Source organism: Saccopteryx bilineata, chromosome 11 (assembly GCF_036850765.1).
Source record: "Saccopteryx bilineata isolate mSacBil1 chromosome 11, mSacBil1_pri_phased_curated, whole genome shotgun sequence".
Lineage (NCBI taxonomy): Eukaryota > Metazoa > Chordata > Mammalia > Chiroptera > Emballonuridae > Saccopteryx > Saccopteryx bilineata.
In genome coordinates this window covers 67,305,504-67,324,635 of record NC_089500.1, presented here as the reverse complement: position 1 = coordinate 67,324,635, position 19,132 = coordinate 67,305,504, and the positions used below count along the sequence as shown (strand labels likewise).

The following is a 19,132-nucleotide window of genomic DNA, read 5'->3' as shown; positions in this document are numbered from 1 at the left end:
GGCTGTTTCCCTGACCCCGCAGACGCAGAGCTAGGCCTCCGCCAGAGAGCGCAAGGACTGGCGACCCACTGAAGACATACTGCCGACCAAGGAGACAAACTGGCCTTCCCACACCTGTGCCAGGTCTTGGATGCACTTTCTCCTTTTTCCTAAATGCAGTCATCCTTCAAAAACGACCCCAGCACAGAGCACACCCTCCGCTGCCTCTCCTGTCCCCGGAAGCATCCGTGATCCCGAGCCCAGGGAGTTTCTGAGCAACCGGGATAGGAAAACGTCAAAGATGATAAGCACATCTGTTTGTGGAGGTGAAGGGCGCCTTGCCAGACCGCTTCTTCTTCCTGCTCCCCACTTGCTGAAGGAGGGTGCTGCCACTGTGACGCCTGCCCCTCGGGCTCGGAGACTGGCCTAGGCTCCTGGATCCAGAGTGGAGTAGGGGGAGGTCAGAGTTTGGGTGGTTCTGATCTCAGTGGGGATGTCCATTCATTCACTCAGTCAGTCAGTCAACCGACATTAACTGAGCACCTGCTGTGTGCAGGTGCTGCTCCGGGTTCTGGAGACATGGGAGAGAACAAATCCCTGCCCTCGTGGAGCTGACATCTTATGAGAGCAAAGGACACGAGGTAAATCAGTTAGTAAAAAAGTACCACGGAGAAAAAAGTAAGGCAGGGAAAGTGGACAGAAGTGCTCATGGGGAAGGCCATAGGCGTTGAAATTTTAGACAGGCCAGCAGGGAAGGCTTCCCTGAGGAGGTGACTTCTGAGAAACAGGGGACTCAAGAGTCACACCTGGTTTTTGTACTTCTCCTCACAAAGAACCACCCTCACCTGGGAACTCCCAGAGATACTGATACTCGACCCCACCTGGAGAGAAATCCAAGCCTCCCCACCTGCCCGCAGCATGGGGTCCCTATGCACTCCCCTAGGTGGCACTGATACACCCACCCTTTACCTGGCCCAAGATCTGCCTTATTTTTTACCCTTTTCCCCTTAATCGTATCCCAGCAGCAGCAGGTGAGTCCTCCCAACTCCCCACGAGGGGTCTGGCTGGCACGGAGCTGGTCCCCTATGCAGAGGAGACACCCACTGAGCCAGCCAACCGAGACCAGCACCCAAGGACTCCTGTGTTCCAAGAAGCTCCTCCTCAGACAGATTTCCCTCCACGAGGCTCACAGTCACTCTGTGAGGCAGGGATTACTGTTGTTACTCCTGCCACTTCTCAGACAAAGAGCTCAGCCCAGGTCTAATGGCTCTGCCCAGGCCGAGACAGCTCACGGGGCACAGCCGAACCCCAACTCTCAGGGGAGTGAGCCTTGCACCCGTCTTTGAGCACCTTCCGGCTCACCCAGGGGCATCCCAGACCTTAGACCACAACTTCATCCACTTGGTCATTTGTCCGTCTATAAAGATTTACCAAGAACCTGCAAGACGCACCGTGCTTTGTGGGGAGTCTCCAGTCCCCCCTTGACACACACACAGTCTATGGGGTGTAACCAGTTAAAAGGCGATGCCAGGATCCCCTTCGCCCCAGTGCCTCTCCTGTCTCCTGAGAACCCTAGTCCCGGGGGAGACATGCAGAAACGGCCCTGCAACAAGGCCTCGTGGGATCACCGGCGCCCCCTCCCGCGGCAGGGGTCAGGTCGGCGTGGCACCTGGCTGAACGCTCCATCTCTGACGGAGGCACCGAGGTGTAAGGAGGCCCCTGGCTCCTTCATCTCCTTTCTAACCCTCCAGGGTTCCATCCTGCCCAAAGTTAGGGGAACCCTTCCTGACTCAGCAACAGCCATGAGAATGAACACGATGCCGCATGCCACGTCTTCTGCCCCGCGATCTCAGGGAGTCTTACCACGGTCCTGTGAGGCAGGTGCTCTTATTGTTCCCAGGGAAAACAGGAGAAAATGACTGTTTCATAGTTAAGTCTGTTGCCCAAGGTCACGTGACTGTGAGTGCCAGGTGCCGACTTTCCCACATGCTGCTCAGACACCCTGAGTGACTCCCCGTTCAGCCTCCGGAATCAAGGTCTAGCCTCATACTTTGCCTTCAAGGCTGGGTCCTGTCCTACCTCCTCACCTGATCATTTCTTTACATTCTGCTATGCGACCCTTTGCTCCACGTGTCTCGTACATCGTTGGTTCCTTGTGCCCAAATGCTTTCTCCTCTTATCTTTGCTTGGACAATCCTATGCACCTTGTAGGACCTGGGGCCACGTCCCCTGCAGGGGTCCTCACCCAGGGTCCAGCCCCCAGACAGCATCTCTTTCCCATTTTCTGCAGCACTTTCTGCCTCTGAGCTGCTCGCAGGCGTCACCAAGCCCCCACCCCTTGCCTTTTGCTGCAGCTGTGCCTGCCACTAGTGTCTGGTGACTGGAGGTCCCTTTGGGGCAAGGGCTCTGCTAACATCTGCTTGTACTTCAGAGGTGCCCAGCAGCGTGAGGGAGGGACACAAATGCCCCGGAAACGATGGTTACCTTTTAGCCAGAAGAACTCTCGGGGGAGTGGTTCTCAGTATCAAGGCTGTGATCAGGTTCGGAACCCCGGCAAGGAGCCTGGATGCTCCCACGGCCCCTCTGAGAGGCAGTGACAATAGGCTGCTGTCACCATTGCCCACCTCACAGCCACCCTCCGGACACAGTGAGGAGCCTTCACAGGCTGTCTTGTTCGGGGGAGTCTGAGCTGATCTGTTTATAGACTTGGGGGACCTGCCTGGAGAGATGGGGGTACCTCAGGGTAAATGGCATCAACTGGGCTCTAGGAACTGCTCTCAAGGGGGGCTCCCTCCACAGGGCGCAGACCTGTGAGTCCCCTCTTTCCGCAGGGCACCTTTTCTTGATAGGACTGTGGAAGGTGGGAGCATTTGGGTGCTGAGTCCGCATTGTGTATTTGAACACCCCCACCCCACCTCATTCTCTGCACCCAGCAGTGAACTCCACCCTCCATTGGTGACCTGGAGGCAGAGAGGAATCAGGGTCCGGGGACCCACGGCCCGTCTGGAACCCTCTGCTGTCTGTGATTGGGACTCACTCGGCCCAGTGACCAGCTGGCTGCTCTTGGCTCAGTGGAAGGGCAGCAGATAACTGGGTTCTCTGATAAAGGAAGATAACAGGTGGACTGTGAGCAAATAGAGAGATGGGGGCTCAGGAAACAGTCGCATCTCCTGGCTGCCGCGTCCCCCTTGGGAAAGCCCAGCCCCATGGCGGCCTCACCAGGTCCTCCCTGCCCTGTCCCGTTTCCCAGCAGGTTCCAGCCCCAGATCCATGTGCCTCCCTAGCTTTTCTCCTCACCAGGGACGCTTGAGACTTCGGCTTTAATAAAACCGGAAGTGACCAGGGGCTGCGGACCAGCCAGCACGTTATTGCTTTCATCTCTGCCCGCTGTCATGGGAGGCCGCCTCAGGGCCCCTGATTGGTAATAGCTCCTCGGTGCCGGAGAGGTCACTGCTGTCCAGAAAGCAGCAGAAACTCATTTGGCCCTCCCGACTCCTAGCCCAGGGGCTGATAGGGTAGACCTGAGCCCTGCAGCAGCTGGCTAAACGTCTTGGCTAGAGCTTGGAGGGGGTGGGCCTGCTGCCAGGGCCCGAAGAGCCAGGATGTTGGCTTCTAGAGAAGTCAGTGCTTACAGTGCAACCCGGCCACCTGAGGGCGCTGTCCATGATCTTGGCGCTTTCCCCTGGCGGCAGTGCCCCGGCCACTGGACAGTCAGATTCTTTTTTTTAATTTTATTTTATTTATTCATTTTAGAGAGGAGAGAGAGAGGGAGAAAGAGAGAGAGGAGAGAGAGACAGGGGGGAGGAGCTGGAAGCATCAACTCCCATATGTGCCTTGACCAGGCAAGCCCAGGGTTTCGAACCGGCGACCTCAGCATTTCCAGGTCGACGCTTTATCCCCTGCGCCACTACAGGTCAGGCGCAGTCAGATTCTTAAAGGCACAGCCTTGCTCTCTCACTGGCTCCCCGGCAGCCCATCTGCAAGAGCTCATTAAAGTGCCTCTCTCTCTCAGAGCTCTAGGCCTAGAAAACAAATTCCTGTTGGTGGGCAGCCCAAGAAAGAGCAGGGAACCACAGAGGCCTTTGTCCCTCTGCCACTAGCTGGCTTGAAGACCTTGGGCACGGCATTTCACACCTCTGCACGTCTGGCTGTGATGTGAGGCGGCTGGACTAGATGGCTTATCCTTCCGGTGCTGCCAAGTCATAAAACCGAAGATTCCAAGTGGGAAGTCTCCCAGCAGCCGCCACTAACCGAGATGGCCCACAGACGCCTGGCTGGTGCCTACTGCCCACCCCAAAGAGTCTAGTCTAGCAACTTGGGTTTTGAAATTGAAATGCGCTCGTTTCTCTCGTCCCACGGCCCCCAGGTGTTTTGTTCTTCCTGGGGACCTGCTTTCTTTCTCCTAAATGGGCGATGAGAGGCTCCGGTGCCTTCAGGCTCGCCTTGGGAATCCGGGCCGCGGGAGCAGGAGGATGCTTCCCCATCTCCGAGAACACTTCTGGTCTCTTCATCAGTAAGGCTTGTCTGAATCTCTCATCATCAGCAGAGCAGCATCCGCTCTACTTTCAGGAAAGCCACAGGAGACCCGAGAGGCTCTCTGAGGCACTGGGCAGGAAGTGCTGTTTTTACCCTGGGGCCCGGTCCTAGGGGAGAGGTGGGGTGGGCGCCAATTTGGCTCCATTGGGTAAAGCAAGATCCAGCGAGCAACCCTCCATGTAGGCCTGGGGCTCGGAGCTGGAGGTAGAGATGTGTCAGACGTGTAGGCTGGACACTAGGGGTGGACCGACTCCTCTGGTATCTGCCCACGGAGCACCACGACCTCCTCCCCACAGCCGATACCGTGACCACACCTGTTATGTCGGTCACAGGGATTACATGATGAATGCTGTGTTCTTACTAGACTGTGGGTTCTTTGAGCACAGGGATGGGGGCTGGCTTTACTCGTCATTATACCTTTCACCTCTAGCCCACTGCCTGATGCACAGTAAGCGCATCAGCCAAGTAAACACGGCTGATGAATGGTTAAGAATGTGGATTCAGGGTCAGGCAGCTCCGACGTTTATGAGTGGTACAATTTACTTAACCTTTCAGTGTTGGCTTCCTAACCTATAGAATGGGGCTACCAACAATACCTACCTCACAGGGTTGTTGCAAAGATTAAACAAAGTACTTTGTGCCAAGTGCTAAACACATACGTGCTCAGGAAGGATGAGCTGTGGTCATAATTGTTACTACTATACTTAATACTATTATAGAGAGCTCCTGGCCTCGGGGCTGGGGAGGTGCAAGGGAGACAGGGGCGCAGAAGTACTGCTGGTTGGTTTGATCAGTGCTATAGAGAGATGTGGGGGAGAGGACAGAATAACACACTCTACCAGGGGTTACAGGGAAGGCTTCCCCGAGGGGGTGATATTTGATAGGATCTAGCAAGGCGAGTAGAAGGAATTTTCTAGCAGAGAAGAACAGGCAAGGGCTCAGTGGGTGCATAAAGACAAGGGGAGGGTGAGAGAGCTGTCCCGCCCCGTCTCCCCGCACCCCTACGCCATGGCAGACCAGATGAGGCTGGGACCAGGGCCGGGTTCAGCCTCATATGCTTCCTGGCCCATACTTAGGAATGTGTCATTCATTCGTTACCCACCTCCTAAATGTTCACAAGTGTGAGAAACAGTAGTAATAAGACAAAGTCCCAGCCCTCCAGGAGCTTGTCTTCTAGGGGAGGGAGACAGAAACAAACGGAGCGAGAGAGCGTCCGAGGGCGACAAGGGAGCAGGGACGTGGTGGGGACACCGTGGGTCTGGTGCATGCCCAAGGAAGGGCATGGGGAAGGGGATGGGGGTCCAGGGAGTCAGGGCCAGATCTCTGTGGAAAGCAGTGAGGTCTGGAGACCTCAGCAGGCCTGAGGAGAGCGGATGGCAGGGGGAGAGTGGATGGAAGTCGGAAGGATCTGATGGCTCTCCCTTCTGTAGCCTCCACCCCTAGTCAGTTACCCAGCCGCACTGTTCTGCCTTCCAGGTGGAGGTCCCCGCTGTGGTTTCCCGCCTGGACCTCCCAGCTTGCTAACTCCTCTTCGCCTCCCCCTCCAACCTGCTCTCCTGGCTGTCACCAGAGGGCTGTTCTGCCCAGAACCCTTCAGTGGCTCCCCATTCTGTACTTGTTTTGTGCTTGGAGAACCTCTTCTTCAAACGCAGTACTACCCAGGAGCCCAGATCTACACAACCCGATGGAAAGTGGCTCAGATACAGGACGCCCAGAGCAGCTGTGCCTCCCACCCTCCAGAGAACAGAGCGGATTCAGGGGTCTTTGGATTTGGCCGCGGCCTCTCCGGCCAACCCTTCTGCTCCAGGCGCCCTGCTCACCAGCCAGGATAACCATTAATGCTTATGGAGTATTTACTGTGAGGCGTTCAGTCCTAAGTGCTTATACAACATTGTAAGCCGTGTAATCTTCACAAAAGCCGAATGAGATGGGTACTATCATTATCCCCATTTTCTACATGGGGGCACTGAAGAACAGAGGTTATGCAACTGGCTCAGGAACACACAGCTGCAAAATGGCAGAGCTGGGACGTGAGGCCGGGCCACAGGCCGGCATGGCTGCACAGCCCAGGCCCGGCCACTCAGCACCCCGCCTCTCCGACTCTGCCCACCCCAAGCCCTCCAGGCTCTTTTGCACGGCCACGCCCCTCTCCTGTTCTCCCCACCACCTGAAAGAACTTCTCCCTACCTCTGACTGTCCTGAACAGCTCTGGTCTTTTCAGGCCAGCTGTCCTGTCCCCTCCTCTTGGGTCACCTCCCTCCAATCCCCTGGTCTGATCTAGGATGTGTTCCCACTGTCCCTGGGTCCCAAGGCCTAGGGACAAGTGTTCCAAGCGCCCTGGAGCAAAGGCAAGATGCATCTGGGACAAAGTCTGGTGACACTGGATGAGGGACCGCAGTGGAGGAGAGTGGAGACTGTCACTGGACCCGTCCCCCGAGCCCCCACGCTGGCTCAGGACTCGGCTGGGACGCAGAGCTGGAGGGTGGGCGTTCCTTCCGGGGTGCTGAGAGGACTCCTGCTGTGAGCACTGGGTCTGGCTGACGTGGCGAGTGGGTTCCTCGCTCCTCCGGGGGGACAAGGCTGGGGGTGGCCGAGGTGGCAGGGCGGGATGTGGGCTGTGCCGCTCCAGCTCCCTGCTGGGTTCTGTTTGTTCTGCGTTCCATGCCTGCGCTCGCGTGCTCTCTCTCTCTCTCTCTCTCTCTCTCTCTCAAGTGCTTTCTGCCCCAAGGGCTTTTGCAGTGTTATGAATAAATAATAGAACAGAACTGAGGCGCCTTAAATGGACACCATATACTTGGGCCGCAGCCTGCTGTGTGGATACTGAGAGCTGGGGACCCTCCAGCTCACGTGGAGCCAGCAGGTGGGGAGGAAGTGGTGAGACCCCAGAGGCGGGGTCTGGTCCCTGGGGGACCGCTGAGACACTAAAGCACACCAGCGGGAGGCAAATGTTACTGTGTCTGAGCATCTTCGGGGAAACAGATGGTTTTATTTAGGAAACTTTCTCAGCCTCTCATTAGTGAACCTGCCCTTGAAAAGAGGTTTAGTGTTTCACATGCGCCATTACTTTTGGGCAAATATCCGTGACTCAGAATCACACTGGGAGGTGCAGATCTCTCCCTAACGACTTTGGAAAGGTGGGCGCAGGGGGAGGGGGCTGCGCGGGGGTGGAAGGAGCTGGAGGAGAGCAGAGTTGGAGACGATGGCCGGTCAAGCTGGACAGTCGCCACCGTGGGTGCCTCTCCACGAGAGGCCAGGGCGAAGGGCCTCGCCTCCACTCCAGTCTGTGCACTGACATCTTCATTAACAACAGAGAGGAGTCAAAGGCACATTAATGAAGTTAACGATGAGAATCTGTCTTCATTTCCTGGCTCAGCCGTCCTGCCGTGTGCCTAACAGCTGTCAGTTTCCCCAGAAAGAGGGTGGGTATCTCAGTGGTGACCATCCCATCTCTGTCCTGAGCAGGGTTGTGGCTCTCAGCAGAAGAGAAGACGTCCAGGACTGGTCCCACTGGGGTGGTCTCCTGGGGCATCTCAGTGGTTCTGCCAACAGGTGCCAGGGGGTGCCAAACAGGCAGGGCTTTGGGCTCAGCCAAGTACAAGCTCAGACCCTTATACTGCCACTGACAGTGGCTTTAGCTTCCTTCTTTCTCTCAGATGCTCAGAGGTGAACTCTGATCTTTCACATACAGTCTCCTCTTTTCCCCAACTCGTGAAATGGCCCCCTCCATCTTCCTAGTTGCTCAAGTCAGAAACGAGACACCCCCACTGATCCCTGCCTTCCTCTCTTCTTTGTATTTAGTTCATCACCAAGCCCTGCTCAGTTCTATCTCCAAATTCCATCTCCAGTCTACCCACTTCTCTCCATCTTCAGTGCCACCCAGAGGTCAGGGCCAAACGCCCCCTCACCTGGGCACAGCTGACTCCCTGCTTCCTTGTGCTCTCTGCCTCATCGTCCACACAGCAGCCAGGGTGCCCTTTCAAAACCGAAAGACGGACCACACCAATCCTGTTTCAAACCCTCCAATGCCCCCCCACACACACACACACACACTAGACACAAAAACTCAAACCCTTACCAAGATGTAAAGGGCCCTACCCCTCGGCCCAGCTCCTCCCCTTCGCCCCTGCCAGGACCCTCCTTCCCAGCCTCCAGGGCTCTCCTTTGGCTCCTCAGGGTCCCTGCTGCTTCCTGCCCCAGGACTGCACACCTGCTTCCTCCCTCCGATCATTCTTTCTCCAGCTCTTCCTGGGGCAGGTTCAGCTCATCTCTGGGGCCACGCCCTCCAAGGCCACACCCCCGCTCTAGATTGTGTGTTCCCAAAGGATGGCACTGGGTCTGTTTTTCCAGGACTGGTGTGAAGCACACCAGGGGCCCAGGGGTCCAGGGTGAAGGAGGCCCTGTCTCTCACGCTCGCTGTGCCTGCCTCCAGGCGTGGGCACCCCTTCCGTTTTGCCCCCTAGGCCTTGCCTTCCTTACCCTAGTTCCGGCTCTATATTCACTCACCACTGTATTTCCAGGCTCCGAGCACAGTGCCTGGTATACAACACGTGCTCAAGAGTTGTTGAATTAATGAGCAACTCTGCTTTGTGGGGCTTACGAATCAAGAAGGTGGCAGAAAAGATTGGTGACAGGAGCACCCTGTGGGGAACAAGGTGGCTTCAGGGCAGAGTGCTCCTCGGGGTGTGGTTTGAAGATCTCCTGCATTGGACTCATGTGGGGGGTCAGGGACTTGACTCCTGAGCTGACCCAAGATCTGCTGAGTCAGAGCCTTCGAAGGTGGAGCCTGGGTGTGTGGAAGATTGACAAGCTTCCCGGGTGAGTCGTAGGCACCCTCAGTGAGGAGGTTCTGAGGCTGCCGGGGAGCAGGAGCTATTAGCACCTCTGTGACAAGGAGCATGTCCTAACGGAGGGAAGCGTAACCAAGCCATTCAGTGCCAGGGCTGCTGAGCAAAGCTTAGGGGTCATGAAAGGGTCACTATTCCTTTGTCAGGTGACAGGGGTTCTGATGGAGCCAAGCCGTGTAGGACCCTCATGGAGCCGCTAGCTCACTACTGCCCTTCACCTTCTCCCTACACACCACAGGTGCCCTGGAGAGTGACACTTTTGTGAGAAGGCATCTCACCCACATTCAGAGGGTTTAACAAACCTGGGTAGTGCTGGCCCCATTCTGTAAGCAGTCATTATGGCATTTCTCCAGGTAGGGCATCAGCCTCACTTGGAACTTGCCAGAAATGCAAATTATTGGGCCCTACCTTCACCAGAGGGGTGGGATCCAACAGTCCGTTTTAACAACTGTATTCCGGGGCCTCCCTTCTCACTCTGCTCACCCAGGAGCACCACGATGAAAGAGCAGGTTAGCTCCGCTGTTGTATCTCCTCCAAAGATTACGGGGCCCATGTTCTGCCAGCCAGCTAATGTCTCCCATTGGTGAGCAGGTGGCATTCATGGTTACTTCCTCTCTTCCAGGCCCCAAATGCAGAGTGGCAGACACAGAACGAGCCTCAGGTTGGGGTGGAGAGGGACCCTAGAGACCAGGCTCCTGCCTGTCCCCGTACCACTGGGTGTCTGAGCTCCATAGCAGACGTTCTTGTTGAATTAATGAACAACCCTTTTGAAAGGACTGCGTTTCCGCACTGAATGAGCCGAGAAGAATCCCTGGGGAGCACCCCCACCTGGGGCATCAAGGTGCCCCATGGCCCCTCCCCTCCTCACATCTCTGGGAATTGGGGAACACTGGTAATAGGTAAGCAGCGGCCTGGTCTATGGAGAGAAGGCAGGCCTGGGGCCCACCAGACCCCATGAGCCTGTCTTCGCTACCCACTCCTGAGCCTTGGTCCTGCATGCCTGTCCATTTCCTTTCTTCTGTTTTCCACAAACGTCTTTCCCTTCTGGAAACTTCATCCCAGAAACTTTTCAGGCCTAACATCGCCAATGTGTCAACCTTTCTGTCTCCAGTGCCTTCCTGCATGCATATGACTTTTCTAAACAATGGGAGGACTCTGGATTTCATCAAAACATTAATAGTTATAATCTCAGGATAATTGGCTGACAGTGAACAGTGTTTCATTTTTTGTGGCTTTCTGTATTTTCCAAAATGTCTAAAACAGGAATGTAACACTTTGCCTTGAAGGCAGGAAAGGATAAAATATGTTATAATCATATAGCTTTAAAAGGAAATGATCTCAGTTTTGGTTCGCTGTTCTATTGCTTTAAAGCTGTGTGACTCCAGGGAAGTTCTCACTTTGCCTCATCTATAAAATCAAAATCTTGATTTCTTACTGTGTTGAGAGGGTTAAATGAGATAATGCATTTGGAAAGTGCTTTATAAACATACTATGTATTATTGTTATTAGAGTCAGAATCAATAAACTGTGGCAAGAACCTCAGAAGGTCCTTTCTCATAGATATTTTATTATATCCTCACCGAACCTTGTGCAATACAGGTTATTTCTCACATTTTACTCATGAGGGAACAGAGAGGTGACGTGATTTGTCTGAGGCCACACAGCAGAAGCAGGATTCCAGCCCTGGTCTCTTGACTCCAAGTCCTGCTGACCTGCAGGTTTTGAAAGCTGCCACCCTGTCGACCAAATGCCCTGCGGAGGCCTCGTGGGTCTGACTAACAGACTGGAGCTGACCCTGTGGCCTTGAACGGTCTGACTTCCTGATCAGTGCCTCAGCTTTCCCGTGAGCAAAATGCAGCGATACCTTCCTCCTCTCTTCTTAGCACACAGGAGACCCCGCCTGATGCGGAAGCAGTTGTGGGCTTATTCTAACCCCTCATCTGGGTACTGGAGGAATAGCCTAACCTTCAGGACACAAGTCTCCTCAAAATTCTTGTTTCAAAATGCAGTTTTTTAGGGCAACCAGAAAGTGTCCCACGCTGGACAGCTGGAGTCCTCTGGGGAAGGGGAAATGACAAAAAGCCAATCACACAAACCCGCGTCAGGGACCCAGCGTGGTGGTGGTGGGGGGGCTGTGTGTGTGTGTGGGGCTGCCTGGGTCTGGCCACACTAGGGCAGGCGGCCAGGGGACTCTGTGAGACTGTCCCCTGCTGTGTCCTGTAAGCGGAAACAATCGCTTAGCCAGAGTTTTTCTGGTAGAAAAACAAAAAACATCACCCAAATAGAGTTAGGGAAAATAATTTCCTTAAAGAACACTCACTCCCTAAAGAGAGCTGGGTGCCTGCCCAGGCTCAGATAGGATTTACTAACACCATAAAGAAATAAAAAATAAAAACAAAGCTCGTCAGCAAGAATCGAAATGACAGATACTCGCTGCTGGCAGTCCCCCGGACTCACAAAGACCAGGAAGCAAGGAGAAAGTTTGGTCCCCATGTTTCCTATGTCCCCTCTTTAAAAGCCACTGGGATCCTTAACCCCCGCCCACCACCACCACCATGCTGTCTCTCCAGGTTTGCCTTCTAGCCAGCTCGCCAGCTCCAGAGCTGTCCCGAACTGCAGGCCCTCGCCACACTGTTCTCCAGACACTTAAAGCCACGCTGTTCCGTGCACCCCCTCCCAGATGACGCTTGGTGAACGGGATATATTTACTGGTTTCAGGGAGACAGTAAGGAGGGCTCCTCTGAGTGTCTGACACTCTGGCGGGGCCCTCGGGGAGTGACTCAGCTGGAGAAGGGTTCTGACAATGTGGGGGAGGCATTTTCCAGCAGGTGCCTCAAGTCACCAAGCCAGCCTGTCCCCAAGTTCTCGGGGAGGGAAATGCTGATCATGGGTGCGTGACACACCACCAAAGCTGTTTTTCTCTCTGGAAATTGGACTGCGCCTAGGACATGGCCCAATGTGTCACTACAGAGACATGAGTCAACCAAAGTTCCCAAGGACGTGGACTCACTCAGCCGCCCAGGGGAGGAGCCCCGTGCCAGGCTGATGAAGACCGGCCTCTCCCCTCCCTCCCCACATGGCCACGGCCCCCTTCCTTATGCAGCAGGGAAGCACCCAGAGAGGGCTGGCCAGGGGCGAGGGGCAGAAGTCCTAGCTCCCTTCCTTGCCCTGAGTCGCCCTTTGAAACCCGAGTCCAGGTTTCCTCTCTGGTTCTAGCTGCCCAGTCATTTCTGCCCCTGTGAGTTCCCTTTACAGCTCTGGCCCAGGTATAGACCCAGCTGGTCTCCTCCTGGCTCCCACAGCTCCCCTGAAACAGCCTGGCAAGGGGAAAAGGACCTTCTTTAAATGCTCCGGTGATGGGAAATGAGCAAAGACAATGCAAATGACATGCAGAGAGGGGCTGGGAGTCCGATCACTGGGCTCTGAGCGGCTGGGACAGCTCCACAGGCCTTGCCCTGGGACCTTCCCGGGCAGCTCCCTGCTCATTTCAGGGGAGCGGCATCCTCCCTTTTCTTGATGTTCATCTGTAGGGTCCTGAGAGCCTGTGTCCTTCCTGCCTGGGACCCCACCTAGTCCTTCCAGGGGTCGGGGCCCTCCCTCTGAGGCCTCATTGTGCTGGGAAGGGCTGTTTCCTCCTCAGCCCACTGGAGGAACTGGGAGGGAGGAGATGGAATGCACTTCCCCCTTCCTGTCTTGGGTGGCTACTCTATCTGTCCCCTAAGGCAGGCTTCTACGGCACACACAGGGATGGCCCGGCACACACAGGGATGGCCCGGCACACACAGGGATGGCCCGGCACACACAGGGGTGGCCCGGCACACACAGGGGTGGCCCGGCATACAGAGGGATGGCCCGGCACACAGAGGGATGGCCCGGCACACACAGGGATGGCCCGGCATACAGAGGGATGGCCCGGCACACAGAGGGATGGCCCGACACACAGAGGGATGGCCTGGCATGCCCCTTCACCGGTCCACGGGACAGTGGCTAGAGCAAACAGATGCCGTGTAAAACCACAACTGCCTTTTCTGGAAGGTGGCGCCCATCAAAGGCAATACGGCAGCCTCAGAGCTCTGCTGCTCTTGAAGAAGGCGGCCTGTGACTCAGCTGAGCACCTTGTCGGGTTCTGACTGTTCAAAAAGATGGGCTGGAACCGAGCCTGGGCACAGGGGCTGGAGAGACTAAACCGCCCAGGGCAATTTAAAGAGCGGTCTTATTTGTTGATTTGTGACAGGGGCTTGGAAGCTGGGGGACCGTGGGGAGAAGCCAGCAGAAGAGGGGACCAGGCACTCTGTGGGAGGCCTGGCGGGGAGAATCCCCTGCGCAGGAAGGGCTGCTCCCTGGGCAGTGGGAAGGGCAGCACACGATTCCCAGGACAACAGGCCCACTGAAGCACTGTGACTCACCCCGTGTTGCTTGGGGTGTGGTGGGGCTGGGCTTGGGTCCCATGACGGTCCATGAAGGACGGTCCATGAAGGGTGGTCCATGAAGGACGAGCCACCAGGGGCTCAGAAGAGAACCTTTCAGAAAAGGCAGAAAAAAAAGAGCCAGGGGCACCAGAAGGACAACCCCATTCCCCTTCCCAGGAGAGGCAGGCCCTGGGGGAGAGCCTCCCTTCGCCAGCGCCTGGGAGGCAGTGGGGAGGGCGCGAGGAGCCTACAGGGCGAAGCCAACTCACCCGGCTTTGACTCCTGGCTCTGCCGCTCAATGGCTCTGTGACCTAGAGCATGTCGGCCGAGTCTCCTGTCTGGAAACTGGGCATAGTCGCGTTCCCACCCTGCAGGGTGCTGGTGAGGGGTCAATGCAAGCTAGGGCACAGGAGACAGGGGAGCCCAGGGACACCCGCTTACACCCGCACTCGGCATTCTGCGTGGAGACAATAATCTGAGTCTTGTTTTCTCATCCATTCCCCACCTCACCTCGACTCCCTCACCCCATGCACACTCAGATCCGTGAGTTCTGATCCCAGCACAAGACAACTCCTGGCGAAACCGGTTTCATAGTCAAGGATGTTGGTGCCCTCCCAGAAATCCAAGCAAGCTGTGCCAAGGCCAGACCCTCAGCAGGGTGGAGCTCCAGCACAACCATCTTCTGAAAGGATCCCTGGCATTACTCAGGCCCCCAACACTGAGGGCAGTGGCCAGAGAGGAGTGCAGTGTAAACATCCTGTCCAGCCCCCCCCCCCCCCGTGATCTAATTCCCTGATAAAGGCCTAGGGGAAAGTGGACTCCGTGTGGCTGCAGCCCTAGGGGGACCCCCAGGTCTTTCTTCATCCGGAAGGAAGGCAGTACCTATGCATGGAGAAGGACTCGGTGTCCGTTCAGACACAAGAGGAAAATGTGGCTACAGTGATGAGGATGAACGCGGCCAGACAGGCTCAGGGTTGGCAGGGGAGTGGTGTGGACGAGGCTCCCTCCAGAGAGGCCCATCTCTCTGCATTGTTGCTGACACTGAAACGCCATAAAAATATGCTAACAACTGGCCGAGGGTGATCTAGACTCTCCAGTCAGCCCTGTCTCCTTCCTCCTCCAAGGTATAAATATTTATGTGTGTAACGGAAGGCTGTGAGGTTGGGGGTTAGTTGGCTTAGGGTCTGAGGCACTTTGGCAAAGCCTCTCCTTCCTCCTTGGCTTTCTCGCTGATGCTTCTTGTCGTTTTGCCCATTTCTAGCCTCAGTAGAGACGAGGAAGTCTCTTTCATGGAAGGGACTGACGGGTGGCAGAGAAAAATGTCATCTTTGCTCTGTGCCTTTGAGGACACTTCGTGCCTTGAATTCCAGGTCTCCCTTGGCCCGCTTCCCCATGAGACGGAGAGGCGCACAGGCCCAGAACGACAGTGAGTGCAGGTGGGGAGGAGTGAGCGGAAAACCCAGAGCAAAAGAGTTCCTCATAAAAACCTAAGACAAGGAAGACACAGGCAGAACATGGACTGTGTCTCATGAGACCTGGGTTTGGGGCTCAGATTTGCACAGACTCACTGAGCTACCCCAAAACAGGTGTTACTTCTCTGGTCTTAACTTGCTCATCTGTGGCAAGAGGACGTTGGGCCAAATCATCCCCAAGGCCCTTTCCAGCTCTGACCTTCCCCGCGTCCATGAGAGCATGGACGCAGAACACTGAGGTCCTCAGGAACTTAGAATCCCCTCAGGGACTGCCCCGATTCTCCCGAGGCCATTGCTGTGCTGGTCACAGTGACAACCGTGAGCCCAGTCTCTCTGAACCACTGCGTCCGGGGGACGCGATGTGTCCCTTCCTCCTGAATGAATCCTGGAGTTCGAACATCCTTGACTGTCCACAGGGATGCCTGACGGTTGCTTCCCTCGTGACCAAATACTCTCTCCCCGGAAGAAAATGTCCTGTGGGCTCTCCGGTGATGGAAGCTGTGAGGTGAGCATGTGTGCTCTGAGCAGCAGGGCGGGATGCACACACGGGCCCCAGTGTTGGAGGAAGAGATTGCTGCTAATGCATGAGCTTGTTGACTAATGAGTTCCCATGCATTCTCATGTAAGGGGAAGAAGAGGTATTTACACCATTGAGACACACTGGATACTAACAAGGGTCACGTGGGACAGAGCATGGCAGGGCAGGGCAGGGTCGAGCTGTCGCAAGCTGCTGGCAGAGAGGGAGGCAGAACTGGGCTGCCATCTGGTTGTGACTGGGAGCTGGGTTCTGCAGGAGCCAGTGAAGGGGGCATTGGGGCTGCCTGGGTGCTAGGAATTTGGCACCAGTGAGAAGGGAACTGTCTCCACTGTCTGAGCCTCTGGCAGCCTCCGCAGGCCACTTCCTCTGAAAGGGGAGGACCTATGTGAAAGGTCAAGTTCAGAAATGATTGCAAGGAGAACACCAAGGCCAGCCGAGCGGTTATCCAGCAACTCAGCTCACAGCCCTGTTCTGCTCAAATGGCTTTGTTTTCCGGCACCACACAGGAAACCTTTAACCCCGTGTACCCAACAAAGGCTTCTGGTGCAGGTCGGCCCACATGAAAGGGTTTGAGGGGTCAGGGCACATCTGTCACCTCTGCTAAGGGGTGCAGACTTGGCGCGCTCTCCTGTGCCACAGGGGTCCTGTCGCCACTCCCCGGCCAGTGCCCATTTCCTGAACCACGTGCTGCCTGTGGGGTGGGGCCGGGACCCCACAGCCCGCCCCTCTGCCTTCTGGGCTCTTGGATTTTCAGCTGTTGTTTTCTAGAGGATTCTTGGCCTTGTGGGGAGTCCCAGAGAAGTCAGGTTCCCCCTGCCTTCAGGACCTGGCACCAGGCAGGGTGAGCCACACTCTCAGGACCTGAGCTTCATGCACTGAGCCCCCCTCTTGACGTGACAGGGTATGCGCTCTGAGGGCAGGGCTGTGGATCTTATTTGGAAGCAGCAGAAGCTGCTCCCGGTTTCGATGGTCCCATCTCTTCCAGGAGGAGACGAAGGAAAGAGCCCACCCAGCTGGCCCCTGCATGGCCAGGGGCTGGGGGATAGGCTGGGTGGGGGCTGGGACCGGACACTCCCCCTTGGCCTGGGTGGGGGGTGTAGGCAGAAGGCTGGCACTGCGGAGATGAGATGGTGGGCCCGGCCAGGGAGTGCGGCGGTAAAGAAACATCAGCAGAGACAGCAGGCCAGAGGCAGCAGCTGCTGGGCAGCCTCAGCTGGCTTCTGACTCAGGCGCAGGCCAGGCGGCCGGAGGGCACGGCCAGGGCTCGTGGGGCCAGGCCGCTCACGGCAGGCTGGCCAGTTTCATGCATTATTCAGAGCCACCGCTCTGGCTGACCACCTTGGGGAGTAGTCTTCATGGGTCCGGGCGGGCAGCCCAGGCCAGCTGCGCCCTTCACACCTCCTGGGGCTTCTGTGTGACCCTGATCTGCCCTGCAGGCCTCTTCGGGAAAGTTCTCCCTGTCTGCTTCTATCCTAGCTTAGTCTTGCCTGCAAGGGTCCAAACAATCAGGAATTTCAGGCAGAATTCGAGGGATACTGAGGCCTGGCTGCAAACTCCAGACAAATGTGCTGTCTTGGCCTGAGCTGCTCGGCGCGGGTTGGGGCTGCCACCCACTCCTCACCCCCACGCCACCTCTTCCCCAAGGATGGACCGTACATGGGCCCCGCCCACGACACACTGCAGAACCAGCCTTCCTCATCCTTTAAATCTCATTTCAAGGACTGCCCACTCAAGGTTTCCCCAAAATGATAAACCCCTGTCCCAACCTTCCACAAATGATCTCGTTCCCAATCAGACTCCACCAAAATGGCTCTTGTCACGGCTGATGCTGGACAACGGTCAAGCCTTGGTCTGCCTCTTGCTGGAGCCATCCCGGCCTCCGATGCAGGTGACTCCCCCACTCGTCCCGGAAGCCCTGTTGGCACTGCGCTTCCCTGGCTTCCCCCCTGTTTCACCGGCTGCTGGCCGCCAGCCGCTTGGCCGATTTCCCCTCATGATCCCCACAGCTAAACGGTAGTTTCCCGAGGCTCAGCCTGGGGTCCTCTTCTCTTCTTGAAACATGGGGTCTTCTCAACAAAATGGGTATAGAAGGAAAATATCTCAACATGATAAAGGCCATATATGATAAACCATCAGCCAACATCCTATTAAACGGCATAAAACTGAGGACTTTCTACCTTAAATCAGGAACAAGACAGGGTTGTCCACTCTCTCCACTCTTATTCAACGTGGTGCTAGAAGTTCTGGCCAGAGCAATCAGACAAGACAAAGAAATAAAAGGCATCCATATCGGAAAAGAAGAAGTAAAGCTATCACTTTTTGCTGATGATATGATCCTATACATCGAAAACCCGAAGGACTCCACAAAAAGATTATTAGAAACAATAAACCAATACAGTAAGGTCGCAGGATACAAAATTAACATACAAAAGTCCATAGCCTTTCTATATGCCAACAATGAAATATTAGAAAACGAACTCAAAAAAATAATCCCCTTCACGATTGCAACAAAAAAAATAAAATACCTAGGAATAAACATAACAAAGAACGTAAAGGACCTATATAATGAAAATTACAAAGCATTGTTAAGGGAAATCGAAAAAGATACAATGAGATGGAAAAATATTCCTTGTTCTTGGATAGGAAGAATAAATATAATCAAAATGGCCATATTACCCAAAGCAATATACAAATTTAATGCAATTCCCATCAAAATCCCTATGAGATTTTTTAAAGAAATGGAACAAAAAATCATCAGATTTATATGGAACTATAAAAAACCCCGAATAGCCAAAACAATCCTAAGGAAAAAGAATGAAGCTGGGGGCATTACAATACCTGACTTTAAACTATATTATAGGGCCACGATAATCAAAACAGCATGGTATTGGCAGAAAAATAGACACTCAGACCAATGGAACAGAATAGAAAGCCCAGAAATAAAACCACATATATATGGTCAAATAATCTGTGATAAAGGGGCCAACAACACACAATGGAGAAAAGAAAGCCTCTTCAACAAATGGTGTTGGGAAAACTGGAAAGCCACATGCAAAAGAATGAAACTCGACTACAGCCTGTCCCCGTGTACTAAAATTAATTCAAAATGGATCAAAGACCTAAATATAAGACCTGAAACAATAAAGTACATAGAAGAAGACATAGGTACTAAAATCATGGACCTGGGTTTTAAAGAACATTTTATGAACTTGACTCCAATGGCAAGAGAAGTGAAGGCAAAGATAAATGAATGGGACTACATCAGAATTAAAAGTTTTTGCTCAGCAAGAGAAACTGATATCAAAATAAACAGACAGCCAACTATATGGGAACTGATATTTTCAAATGACAGCT

At 54.8% G+C, this 19,132-nt stretch overlaps 1 protein-coding gene across 1 annotated transcript in view; it reads right to left on the bottom strand.

Annotated features, from left to right (window-relative positions):
- SYT6 (synaptotagmin 6) overlaps positions 1-19,132 on the bottom strand; it is a 56,311-nt gene that overhangs the window by 14,175 nt on the left and 23,004 nt on the right. The window lies entirely within an intron of this gene.